Below are 14,460 nucleotides of genomic sequence, written 5' to 3' on the forward strand. Positions count from 1 at the left end.
CCATTCTGTGGAAAAAGTGAATCAATCTAACATTCAATAAGCATTTATTAAATGCTTGCCCCTTCCTCACATGGGAGTTCCCTATCCCATATAGTCACAGTCTCAGCAAGCATTTTGCTAAGCACTGGGGATGGAAAGAATGGCCGCAAACCGTCCCTGACCTCTGAAAAGTATCTTTAAGGGGAAGTCACCACAGGTGGTGGGACCAGGAAAGGTTACCTATTGAAAGAAGCTAACCATTCAGTAACAGCAAGCAGTGAATGCTACATAGTAGATGTAAAGACTGATGAACAGCAAACCACTGGAGGCCTAATTTTCAAATACGGGTGTATGTGTGCATATACGTATGTGGGTATGTGCATGTGCAAGTAGAGTTTTCTAATCTTGACTAGGATGCGCAAATGCTTTGTCCCTGACTAGGCCACCAATGAACTGTGGGACTTCAGGGAAATCACTTTTTCCCTCTGAGTACAACTCCACTGTAACATGGAGATAGACCATGTCAACTCTAAGAATCTAGCTAACTTGGACATTCTGAGACTGGTTTTCTGATGGTCACAATGACCAGATTGAGTCTAATGGCTTAAGCTTTTGATCTCAGTCCCTGAATTTTGTCTAGGAAATTTGGAGGAATTCCTGAATAACAGGGGAAGATCCTTAAGGGATATCCCTGGGGCCGGGGCTCTGTAAGGCTAAATAAAAGCCCAATCATAGGTCTTCATAATACAATACTGATCCCCCGGCCCCGACATGGTAGGGGACTCAGGGTAACCTCCATGTTAGGTGACCTGGGCATGCTCAAAAGCCCTCTTACAATAAGATCATGGGGGTATTTGAATAAAAGAAAAATCATTTACTTAATATTTTCTATAGACCAGGTATTGCGTTAAGTGTTGGAGATACAAATATGAAAAGTGAGATAATCTCTGCCCTCAAGAAGCCTCCATTCTAGTGAGGAAGACAGCAAGGATACAAGTAATATGTGCAAAATAAATATAAAGAGAATGACAAGGTAGCTTGAGAGAGATGGCATCAGCAGTTGGGGACATCAGGAAGGGCTTCATGTCATAGGTGGGGAATCAGCTGCATCTTCAAAGAGAGAAAGATTCTCTGAGGCAGAAGCAAGGAGTGAGTGCATTCCAGGCACTAGGGAACCTTCAGTGCAAAGGCAGAGAGATTTTGCTTACCTTTAAAAAGAAGGGAATGGCTCCAGGTGCTCCCTATGATCTCTCATTTGCTTTCTAGTCTAGGAGCTAGAAAATTGTGGGGAAGAGAGATTTGCTTCATTCCACTTGGTCCTAGATGGATGGATATTTCAGAGAAAGCAGACTGGCTCCACACAACAGAAGGCTTCCTAATGGCTAGAACTGTTCAATGCATCAGTGTTCACAGTGGGAGGTAATGACCACTTAGCAATATCTGGCACATAGTAGGCACTTAATAAATGTTTGTTGATTGATAATAAGTTCCATTGTTGGAGATCATCAGGTAGAGCTGGATCTTTCTTTGGGGGAATGGGTGGGACATTCTTGTATACTGGACAGACCAATGGGCTTTGAATCGGAGGACCTTCCTTAGTTCAATCCCCAGCTTTGTTCTTTATTGTCTCTTTGGGCAAATGATGTCCTTTGTCTGTGGCTCAGTTTCCTCATTTGTAACATGAAATATTGGGACTATCTGATCTTTGAGGTCCCTTCCAATTTAAAATCCATGAGACATTTTTACTTAACTAGTTGAGAGGGTACCATAACACTTTCTCGTGTAGTATCAGCACTATTAATAGTATTATCCCATTCCTTTCTGGACTGTTTTCCTCATCTGTAAGATGCAGGGTTTCGACCAGATAGTGATGGTGCCCGAAGGCTGGCAAAGGCAAAAAATGAGATATCTCATTTGGTCCTCGTAACACTCCTGTAAGGTGGGTGCTGTCCTGGAAGCCTGGATTTAAGAAAGTGAAGTGACTGACACATGGTCACACAACTAGTGAGTGTTTGAGGCAGAATTTGGATCTGGGCTGTCCTAACTTCAAGTCCAGGGATCTAGTGACACAGTCTTTAAGGTTCCTTCCAAATCCAAATCAATGATTGCATGAGATAATGTCTATAAAGAATTTTGCAAACCTTAAAGTATTATGTAAATACCAATTAACTATTATTGTCATTAGTAATATCCTGTGTGTAACCAACAACAAAGGATGTGTATGCCAAGTGCCAAATAAGAGATATAGACAAGTATTATTGGAATTCAGAAGAGGAAGAAATTACTTTGAGCTAGAGTGGTTATGGAAGGCTTCCTGAAACAAGTAAGACTTAAAGGCTTGGCCAGAGGACCCAGGTTCTGAATGTATAAGAGTACAGGGATACCAGGGTCCACCACTGGCTTGTCTATTGCTCATCCCTTGCTCTCTCCACATGACTCATATGACCCAATTTCTTTTCCCTTCATGCAGTTGTTGGATTGACCCCCCCCCCACTTATTCTGGTTCTCCTTTACAATTTCTTGTTTTCAATTTGTTACTGTCTGCCCGTGCCCACCAAATGCCTCTCCATCACTCTCTGAGTCATCTTTAGTTTTAATTCTTCAGAGATTATGGTGTTCCATGACCCATAGACCCAGATCATAGCTGGAAGAATACTAGTGTTCAGAAGATGGGACTTAGTTTCAGGGAGTCATTGAATGACTGGAGTCATTGACTTGGGGTTATTGAGAGATCTTTGTGAGTTCCCCCAGGCAATCCAGTCCACTCTCCTCTTCTTGTCCAATTCTGGACCCACTCTTTCTTTATCTGTTTAATCAAATGAGGTCACATGAAACCACTTTGCAAAAATCAAAGTGATCTCTAAATCTTAGCTATTACTTTTATCATCATCATTATTTGTGGCATCTGCTGGTCTGCTCACTTAACTGACATGGCCACCCAGCTCAGACAAGTAGGTGAGAGCAGTGTTTCGGTATGTATGTGAGACCATCACTTTTGCATTCTCCCAGATGGAAAACATTAATAATCAATCAAAGACATCAAGAATCAATCAATCTCCTTGGGGGTCCAGAGCGAGTTTTATATTGAAGAGACATAGCTAATCTGTTGCATGTTACAATGTGGGCAGACTGGAATAGAGGGAAGAGCTCTGGCTCAGAACCTTGGTTCAAATTCCTCCTCAGACACTTATTACCTGTGTGGTCCTGGGCAACTCACTTTACCTCTCATTGCCCCAGATAGCTCTCTAAGACTGTTAGAGCTGCAGAGAAGGTGCCATCCTCTACATTGGCAGAGGAGCAGGAAATCCCTTTACTAATGAAAACACAGACCCAGTCCCTATCCCTAATGTAAAAATATTTTGGTCTTTATCAAATGAGATAAGGCACTTCATAAATGTTAAAGTGTTATAAAATTTTATTATTATTATATCCTCTTAATAATAATAATATCACCTAGTGTGAACCAGGCACCATGCTAAATACTTTATAAATATTATCTCATTTGACCCTCACTACAACTCTGGGAGGTGTTTTTGTCCACATTTTACAGACAAGGAAACTGAGTCAGACAGTGATTAAGTGACTTGCCCACAAGCCAGTATCTGAGGTCAGGTTTGGACTCAGGTATTCTTGACTCCAAGATCAATCCTCTACCTATTGCACCACTTAGCTGTCTCCTCTTCCTTCTTCTACTTTTCCTCCTCTTCCTCTTCTTCCTCCTCTTCCTTCTCCATCTCCTCCTCTTCCTTTCCCTTCATCTCCTCTTCTTCCTTCTCCTCCTCTTCTTCTTTCTCCTCCTCTTCTTCCTACTTCTTCTCCTCCTCTTCCTTCTTCTTGTCTTCCTCCTCCTCCTCCCCCCTTATCTCCTCCTCTTCCTTTTCTTCTTTCTACTTCTTTTCCTTCTCTTCCTCCTTGTCTTCCTCCTCCTCCACCTTCTTTTCCTCCTATTATTATTGCAATTTGGGATCACCAATACAAAGATGGATATGCTTCCTGTAGTCACACCACATGTATGATCAAAGCTCACTGGTGACCCAAAAATCACTCGTGTGGGCTATAATGTGGCCCCCCAATACAGTGGCAGAGTTGGGAACCCATCCCCAGGATTCTACATCAATACTCATTTCCTGGGCACTCACAGTGTGCTAGAAATGGAGCTGAACAGACGGAGTACAGGTCTTGCCTTCTTACCACTGACAAGAGAAAAGAGTGGAGAGTGTTCTCCCCACTAGGAGCTCCCATTAAAGGCTGACGTGTAATTTATCACAGACCAAAACATCTGGTGCGACAGGTCCGTGACTTCTGTGGACAAAGCAGTCACTGTTTTCTTCAATTCCAGATTTTCCCACAAGTCTGAGACTTCTCAGGCATGAATAATCACTGTTAGGGCAAAGAAGAAATCAAGGCCATCGTTCGACACAGATCCATGTCCTTGGCAGCGCCTGGATGTCTTGTGAGGGGCTGACTTCTCCAGCAGAGCCTAAGCTCCATGGAGGTTCACAGTGATGTATGGTAGTAGGTGGAGGACTGAGCATGGAGTCAGGATGACCTGGATTAAAATTCTGCCTCAGACTATCACTGGCTGTGTTACCATAGGAAAGTCACCCACTCTCTCAGACCTCCAGTTTTCCCTTCTGTAAAATCGGTAAGTAATACCTATGGTGTGTACCTTACAGGGTTATTCAAGGCTCAAGTGAGATATATATAAAATTTTATAGAGGAACAGACGGATGCCAGGAGAGGTAAAGTAGCTTGTCTAAGGTTGTACAGCTGTCAGCATTAAGGGTGGGATCTGAACCCAGGTTCTTTGACTCTAGAGTCAACGAAACTCCTGCTATAACACATTGGCTCCGTTTCTCCCATCACATCTATCCTTCCTCTCTTTTGGGAGAGATGTTGCCTACCTTGCCAATGATCGGCCCGTGTTCTCTCCTTTCATGAAAAGGGACCATAAACCATGCCAGCTGCAAAGTAGAAGGAATCCAAGTGAGAGTGAAAGAGGAATCAGACTTGGGCAGAGCCAGGAGGAGCAATGGGTGGAACAATCATCATAAAAAGAATAATTAGCCTCTAGATTGTGCTTTCAGGTTTACAAACCACTGGATCTGTGTTGTTTCAAGAAAGGGGGCTGATATCATTTCAATGAAAGGAAAAACTTCCCATGAAAACTATCGAAAAGGGAAATGGGCTGCCTGAAGAGGTAGTGAGTTCCCTTTTGTTGGAGGTATTTAAGCAGATCCTAATAATCAGAACTGTCCCTGAGTAGGATGACTGGCCTCTGAGGCCCTGGGATCCTCCTTCTCAGAGGTCTGAGAGCTGAAGCTGGATACTCACTTGTGTATATTATAATGGGGACTCCATTCATTCACAGGCTGGAGCAGATGGTGACTATGCTCCCTTTCAGCTCTGAAATTCTGTAATTCTGGGCAAGTCATATGCTCTCTGAGGCTCATGCAACTCGCTAAGGCATTTCTATCAAGTTCTAGGCTGTTATGATCTGCATTGGTCACTCCCATAACAATATCATTCCAATCATTGACACTGTGTTGCAGTACTAGCTGTTGAGGTTTATATAGAACCTTAAGGATGGCAAAGTTCTTTAGATGCATTCTTCTTTTTGATCCTCACAGCAGGTCTTGAGGTGGTTACCATATCTATTCTTATGCCCATTTTGCAGATGAGAAAAGCAAAGGCCAAAGAGATCAACTGTTTAGCCCATGGTCATACAGCTAGTAAGTGTCTGAAGCAGAATTCAATTCAGTCCTTTCATAACTACAAGTCAAACATTCATTCCTTCAATCGGTTAGTCAATAAGAATTTGTTAAGTTCTTACTGTATGCCAGGGCACTATGTGAAGCACTAGGGATGGACAGGAAGGAAGGAAGGAAGGGAGGGAGGGAGGAAGGAAGGAAGGGAGGGAGGGAGGGAGGAAGGAAGGAAGAAAAGAAGGGAGGGAGGGAGGAAGGAAGGAAGGGAGGAAGGAGAGAAGGAAGGAAGAAAGGGAGGGAGGGAGGGAGGAAGAAAGGAAGGAAGAAAGGAAGGAAAGGAGGAAGGGAGGGAGGGAGGGAGGGAGGAAGGAAGGAAGGAAGGAAGGAAGGAAGGAAGGAAGGAAGAAAGGGAGGAAGGAAGAAAGGGAGGGAGGGAGGGAGGAAGAAAGGAAGGAAGGAAGGAAGGAAGGAAGGAAGGAAGAAAGGGAGGGAGGGAGTGAGGGAGGGAGGAAGGAAGGAAGGAAGGAAGGAAAGAAGGAAGGAAGAAAGGAAGGGAGGGAGGGAGGGAGGGAGGAAGGAAGGAAGAAAGGACGAAAGAAAGGAAGGAAGAAAGGAAGGAAGAAAGGAAGGAAGAAAGGGAGGAACGGAGGAAGGGAGGGAGGGAGGAAGGAAGGAAGGAAGGAAGAAAGGAAGGAAGGAAGGAAGGGAGGAAGAAAGGAAGGGAGGAAGGAGAGAAGGAAGGAAGAAAAGAAGGAAAGAAGGGAGAAAAGAAGGAAGAAAAGAAGGAAGAAAGGAAGGAAGAAAGGAAGGAAGAAAGGAAGGAAGGGAGGAAGGGACGGAGGAAGGGAGGGAGGGAAGGAGGAAGGAAGGAAGGGAGGAAGGAGAGAAGGAAGGAAGAAAAGAAGGAAAGAAGGGAGGAAAGAAGGAAGGAAGGAAGGGAGGGAGGGAGGGAGGAAGGAAGAAAAGAAGGGAGGGAGGGAGGAAAGAAGGAAGGAAGGAAGGGAGGGAGGAAGGAAGGAAAGAAGGGAGGAAAGAAGGAAGGAAGGAAGGAAGGGAGGGAGGGAAGAGAGCAAGAAAGAAAATAGTGAAGGAGGGAGGGAGAGAGAGAGGAAAGAAGTAAGGAGACACTACGTGCCTATTCTGTGCCAGGCAGCATGCTAAGCAATCTGTACAGTTTATCTTATTTGATTCTCACGACAATCCTGGGAGATGAGTGTCATTATTATCCGTATTTACAGCTGAGGAACCGAGTCAGATATTTGCTGAGGGAAAGGCTAAAACAAGCTCCCTGCCCTCAAGCGCCTTCCTTTCTGGTAGAGGATGCAAAATGAAAGTAACCAGGCACATAGAAGTATCTACAGAGTAAATGGAAATGCAGTGATCTTTCCATAGTCCAAACTATAAGGGGGCCGCATGGCTGATCTTCCTGTTAGGTCATTGGCTTTCTTGATTTTTCACATCTTATTTACTTGTTTTTCATCACCAGGAGATTGGTCACCATAGATGGAGAACTGGAAGGGCCCTCAGGGGTCAGCTAGTGCAAAGTCCTCATTATAAGATGAGTAAACTCAGACCAAGGGCAGCTAGGTGGTGCAGTGGATAGAGCACTGTCCCTGGAGTCAGGAGGACCTGAGTTCACATTTGGCCTCAGATGCTCACTAGCTGTGTAACGCTGGGAAAGTCACTTAACCCTGTTTGCCTCAGTTTTCTTACCCATAAAATGAGCTGGAGAAGGAAATGGCAAACCACTCCAATATCTTTGCCAAGAAAACCCCAAATGGGGTCATGAAGAGTTGGATACAACTAAAAAAACCCCAAAATAACCTCAGCAAAAATCAAAAACCAAACAGAGACCAGAATGGTGAAGGAATTTGCCCAAGGTCAAACAGCTAATTGAGGAAGATGCAATCCACACTCAGATCCTGTGATCCAAACCCAGTACACTTTTCATTATACAGTAACGCCTCATTGATCCTAATCACTGTGTCTTCCAGTGGCTCAGATTGTAACCCATCTACACCCGCCTCCTCATCCCTTGTGGTTCTTGTCCATGCCCTTTCATGAATTTTTCATAAAGAGTCTACTCAATATGCAGGAGTCCATCCTCTCTGTCTTTTTATCTCCCAGAGGTAGCACTTCAACATTCAAATTGTCCATTGCTCATCCCTCACTCTTACTAAATATCCAACCCTACTCCTTTTCATTTACTTCCTAGATAATATCTTTTACTCAGAGACAGTATTTTAGAGCTGAGGGAGTGTTGGACTTGGTCAGAAGACCTGGATTCAAGTTCTCCTTCGGATGGAAATAAAAAGGTTGGGCTTAATGGTCTCTAAGGGTCCCTTTCAGCTCCAGAACTATGATCCTCTGAGTACACTTGTCATTACTTATACTACAACCTACTCTATACCTCCCCATTGCCCAGTGGGCTGTCTGCAGTATTGATTATTTGGAGATGCTATTGTCCCAAGCTGTTGAGTATGATACTACAGGAACATTTGGTAAAGTAAATGTTAAATGCAGCCCACTGTCACAGGCCTCAGGAACTGGAAGTGGAAGTCACAGATATATGAAACAACAACAGCCTGGCTCCTGTAGGACATGTGTAGGTGTGGGCCTATTAAAGGGAGGCTGCTTGGCAGCTTGGTAGGCACACTGGAGACATGATGGATGGCCTGAACTCCTCGGAGAAAGCAAAATTATTTGGCTTCTCACCTTGACATTCATCAGAGTGTCAGAGGAGAAGGAGACTGGCAAAGTGGCAGCTGGAGATGATAGAGAGGGAGTAAAAATGAGCAGCAGAGCCTTGGGCTAAGTGCTCTGAGCCCCCAGCGCCATCTCCCGCTTTTACCGATTTGGAGGAGAAGCCTTGATGGAGAAGTAGGAAGAGGGAGGATAGGATGAAAATAACTTTGCTCTCCCTCATTGGGGGCTAGTCTTCTCAAAGCCAATGACTTCAGCAATAACAAATGAACCAAACAACAAATAACAAAAGAACAAAACCTGAAATGCAGAAAATCAGCTTTGGTTTTTTTTTTTTTGTTTTTGCACTTTCCCATATCAGTGGGAGATGACGAGAAATGAAGCAGGCTCACTTGATTGACCCAAGAGTCCAACTATAGGTCCCATCTCTATAGCTTCTAAAGAGCTAGATTACTTAATTGTTGCATTACATAGGTAGGGACCTGGCACTATACAGAGAGACTACAATGCTCTCCCAAGGCATTGATCATCTAAGTTTACCTGAGAATGCATTGTATCCCATCCAGCAGTCCACCATAGCCTGCTGGCCATCCACTATTCCATTGAACTGCTTCTCCCTGCCTAAACAGCACTTCTGGATTGAACCACCAGAAAAAGTCCTCCAATTCAAGGGGGAGTTAGTTCATTCCACAATGTAATACTAACCCTAGAACTGAGATGTCTTATTTAGTGATCTCACAATATCTAGTTGATTCCAGACCCCCAGACCAGACTATGCTTCACATCCCAACTGCCTACCACTACCGTCTTGCCATATACCCTGGGGCCTTAGATTCTCCATCATTTACTGCAATGCTCCACTTCCTTTGCTTGATACTCAGTGGTCAGATCAATGTTACCATATTGCCATTGGTCTTGGAAAGAGTCATATCAATTGACATGGCTTATGCCTTATGGATCGACTTCCCATCAGGGAAGAGGGGGCCCATTCACTCCCTTTCATGGCCAGCATTCTCTTTTATGTGTTGTTTTCACCTATTAGAGTGGAAACTTCTAGAAAGCAAGGATTGTCTCTCTTCTGTCTTCGATACATTGTAAGTGCTTAATAAATAGCTTTTTCATTCATTCACTCATTCCTTCATTCATAATGGACTCTGGAGCTTTGGGAATGGGCTAAGAAATGGAGCATTAGTCAGGCAGACTTGTTAACAAGCTCAGGAAATCAAAGTTTGTCAGGACTGGGTCTCTGGGTCAATGGTTCTTGTTGCGAGGCTTGGGGACTCTGGGTGGCTCACAGCGATACTCCCAGGGGTCAGTGGCTTATTTTCTCATACCATGCATGTTTAGAATACTAAGAAGCACATTCTTTAGTGCCTTCCATGAGTGAATAATTTATTCATGTGTCAAAAAGTCTGGCATCATATCATTGGCACTTCATCCCAAACAACAGCCTTTGCCTCATTTCTCAAGGGGTAGTATGGATTTTTTTGTTTGTTTTTTTTAAAGCAATGACACAAGGGATCTGTGAGTGTCATAGTTTGTAGAGGCTTTGTTCCCACCAAGAAGACTCATAGAAATATAGATTCTGAGCTAGGAAAAAACCTTAGAGACTGGCTATCCCAATTCCCTCATTTCACACATGTGTTAGAACAGAAAATGTCAGACCTGGGAGGGACCTTAGAGCAGAGAATGTTAAAGTCAGGAGGGACCTCGGGAGACAGAATATCAGAACTGGGAGATGTCTTAGAACAGAGCTCAGAGGTCATCTAGTCCAATCTTCTTATTTTACAGATGAGAAACTGAGGCTCAGAAAGGATTATAGGAATGTAGATTTAGAGCTGGATTGGACTGGAAGATCATAGATAGATTTTAGAGATGAAAAGACCTTAGAGGTTAACAAGTGCAGGTCTGGTCATCTTAACCCTTCTACTCAATAAATTCCAGTGGGGTTTTGTTGCCTCTGTTCAGTCATTGTCACTCTCCATGACTTTATGTGGTGTTTTCTTGGCAGAGATACTGGAGTGGTTTACCATTTCCTTTTCTAACTCACTTTACAGATGAGGAAACTAAGGCAGTCAGAGTTAAGTGACTGGCCTAGGATCACACAGCTAGTAAGTGTCTAAGGCCAGATTTGAACTTGGGATGATGAGTCTTTCTGACTCCAGGGCTGGCATGCTATATTCTGTGCCCCTCACTGCCCCATTCCACATATACTGTGTACCATGCACGATCTCCATGTCTTTTCATTGGCTGCTCCCCATCATTGGAATTCACTCTCTTTTCACTTCTACCTCCTGGAATTCCTGATTTCATTTAAGACTCAGATTCTACCTGAAGCCTTTCCTGGTCTCCCCCTTCGTGACCCAGCTATGACGGTACCTCCTCCCCAAACTAACTTGTATTTATTTTGTATGTATTCCATATGAACCTTATTTTTTGTGAATTTTTTAATGTTTATTTTTATTTTTAGTTTACAACAGACGGTTCTACATAATTTTGAGTTCCAGATTTTCTCCCCTCCCTCCCTCCTCCCTCCCCAAGACGGCATGGAATCTCATATAACTACCACGAATAACATCGCATTGAATTAATTTATACACTAGTCAAGTTGCGGAGAAAAATTATGGCCAATGGAAAGAATAATGAGAAAGAAGAAACAGAACCAAAACAACAACAACAAAAAAAAAACAACCCAAAAACAAAAACAAAAGAGAAGAGAAAAAGGCGAGCATGAAGTGTGCCTCAATCTGCATTCAAACTTCATAGTTCTTTCTCTGGTTGTAGATAGCATTCTCCATCGTTAGTCCCTTGGAGCTATCCTTGCACCTTGTGTTGCAAGAAGAAGAGTGAAGTCTGTCAGGGTTGGTCCTCACAGAATCCATATATCTGTGGTTGTGTACAGTGTTCTCCTGGCTCTGCTCCACTCACTCAGCATTATGTCATGTAGGTTTTTCCAGGTTGTTATGAAGTCTGTATCATCCCCATTTCTTATGGCACAATAGTATTCCATTACCTTCATATACCACAGCTTGTTCAGCCATTCCCCAATTGATGGGCATCCGTTTGATTTCCAATTCTTGGCTACCACAAAAAGAGCCACTATAAATATCCTTGTACATATGGGTCCTTTTCCCGCTTGTGTGATTTCTTTGGGATACAACCCTAGAAGTGGTATTGCTGGGTCAAAGGGTATGAACATTTTTATGGTCCTTTGGGCATAGTTCCAAATTACTCTCCAAAATGGCTGGATCATCTCACAACTCCACCAGCAATGCAACAATGTTTTAATTTTCCCACATCCTCTCCAGTATTTATCATGTTCCTGTTTTGTTATTTTAGCCAATCTGACAGGAGAGATGTGGTATCTAAGAGTTGTTTTGATTTGCATTTCTCTAATCAGTAATGATTTAGAGCATTTTTTCATATGCCTATAGATAGCTTTAACTTCTTCCTCTGAAAACTGCCTGTTCATATCCTTTGACCATTTCTCAATTGGGGAATGACTTGTATTCCTATACATTTGGCTCAGTTCCCTGTATATTTTAGAAATGAGGCCTTTATCAGAGATAATAGTTGTAAAGATTTTCTCCCAATTTTCTGCTTCCCTCCTAATCTTTGTTGCATTGGCTTTTTTGTACAAAAACCTTTCAATTTAACATAATCAAAATTATCCATTTTGCATTTTGTAATGCTCTCTATCTCTTGTTGGGTCATGAATTCTTTTCTTTTCCATAAATCTGATAAGTAAACTATTCCTTGCTCTCCCAAATTACTTATAGTATCAGCCTTTACTCCTAGATCATGAACCCATTTTGGCTTTATTTTGGTATATGGTGTAAGATATTGGCCTGTGCCCAGTATGAACCTTATTTATACCTGGGATCTCCTCCATTAGAATATAGTCTCCTTGAGGGCAGGGATTGCTTTTGCTTTTCTCTATATTCCCAACTCCTAGAATAGTTATAATCCCACTTAACAGATGAAGAAATGAAGCTCAGAATAGACTTGTCCTTAGTCACACAGCCAGGGAGCATCAGAGGCAGGCTTTGAACCCAGGCCTTTTTTGATTCCGAGGCTAGCGTTCTATCCATTATGCTTAAATGCTTCACAAATACTTGTCGATTGCTTGACATGGAACTGTCCATTAAGGAATCTCTATAGCTTGATGTATGTGGACAGTTCCTGTCGCTTCATTTGCTCTTTCACGATGACCCTAAAGGTAAAGTCAGGCAAGCAGCCCTCTCCCCATCATCTTCCCTATTCTTGACAGAAGAAATGGCAGCTGGGACCAAACTGTCCAAGGTCACACGGCCAGGTAGGCAGCAGAAATGGCATTAGCCCCTCCGGGCTGACTTCTGTCCCACTTTCCACTCTCCCAATACCCTCCAGATGTTCCTCTTTGCCAAGGGAGTTCTCTGCAGGAATTTTAAGCCCAGGAGGCCTGCCCAACAGGCAAAGCTCAGAGGCTCAACCTCCTTTCAAGTGTCATAAATTTAAATTCTGACCAATTGTGTAGGTGTTCCTGCCAATGATTTAATATGTTGCAAAGGGTCCCCATTTCCAACTTGGTGCCCCCCAGTAGGGAGACTCACAGTCCCTCTTTCTGTCAATCCTGAGATGTGTGGATAGATATGACTGGACAGGTAACACTCCGATGGGACTTGACCTTGTCTTTCATAGACTCATAGAATTCAGAGCTAGAAAGGACCTAAGAAATCATATATTCAACCCTCTCATTTTACAGAGGAAGACATTGAAGTTCAGAAAGAAGCATAATAGGTAGAACACAAGATGCAGAATCAAAAAAGATCTGAATTCAAAGCCTGCCTCTGATGCTCCCTGGCTATGTAACTAAGGACAAGTCTATTCTGAACTTCATCTCATCTGTAAAATGGGATTATAATACCTGCAATTCCCACCATTTTAGGGTTCTTGTAAGGTTCAAACGGCACAACGAATTCGAACTCCCTGGCAAGTAGTCACTTCAGTAGTAGAGTAGAGATTAGAACCCAAGACTCCAGGCTATGTGACAATAAGGTACAGTGGCAAAGTGCTGAATTTAGAGTCAGAAAACCTAGATTTGGATCTTGTCTCTGCTACTTATTCCCTGTGGGATCTTAGTCGAGTCATCTAGGCTCCTTGGGCCTCAGTTTCCTCCTCTGTAAAATGAGGGAATTGATGAAATGGCCTGAAGTCTCTTCCAAGTCTAGATCTCTGATGCTTAGTCACATGTGCTCAGCTTGCCTCAGCAGAATCCCAAGGATTCAGAAGGCAGAGGAATTGAGAATTCTTTGGGAACATGCTTTGAGTTCCTGGCCTGGGGTGTGTGTGTGTGTGTGTGTGTGTGTGTGTGTGTGTGTGTGAGAGAGAGAGAGAGAGAGAGAGAGAGAAAGAGAGAGAGAGAGAGAGAGAGAGAGAGCACATGCTCACGCTACGCCATACCTCATGCAGTTGAGAGCTCAGGGGTCAGCGGCAGCAGCCCCCAGGGTAGCCCACTCGAGGTGTTGTTGATGTACAGTGTGTGACTGCTGTGTGCAATCAGGCTGACCTAAATCAACCCTCTCTGAGGACCAAAGGTTCTGACTCCTGGACAGGCTGCTATTAACATTCCAGGGGTGGCGGCTGCTTGCAACAGCTGCATGTAGTTTGAGAGAAACGATTACTCCCCATTTCAGTGTTGGGCTTAAAGGGAGCAGACTGAGGTCACCGCCTCATGCGGACCGCACTGCTGAATGGCGCTGGGGGCTTGTGCTGTCACTCCCCAGGCTTCGTTGACTCACTTCATTCATTCATTCATTCATTCATTCATTCATTCATTCACTCTTTCATTCAACTGTTCCCTACCTCCTACCATTCCTCCCATTCTCCCTTTCTCATTCATTCATTCATTCATTCACTCTTTCCTTCACCCGCTCTTTCCCTTATTCATTCATTCACTCTTTTGATCAATGGCTCTCTGTCCTCCTCCTTTCCAACTTCCCTCCCTCATTCATTCATTCATTCATTCATTCATTCATTTATTCATTCACTCTTCCATTCACCTGCTTCCTTCCTTCTTACCTCCTTTACT

Source organism: Trichosurus vulpecula, chromosome 3 (genome assembly GCF_011100635.1).
Source record: "Trichosurus vulpecula isolate mTriVul1 chromosome 3, mTriVul1.pri, whole genome shotgun sequence".
NCBI lineage: Eukaryota > Metazoa > Chordata > Mammalia > Diprotodontia > Phalangeridae > Trichosurus > Trichosurus vulpecula.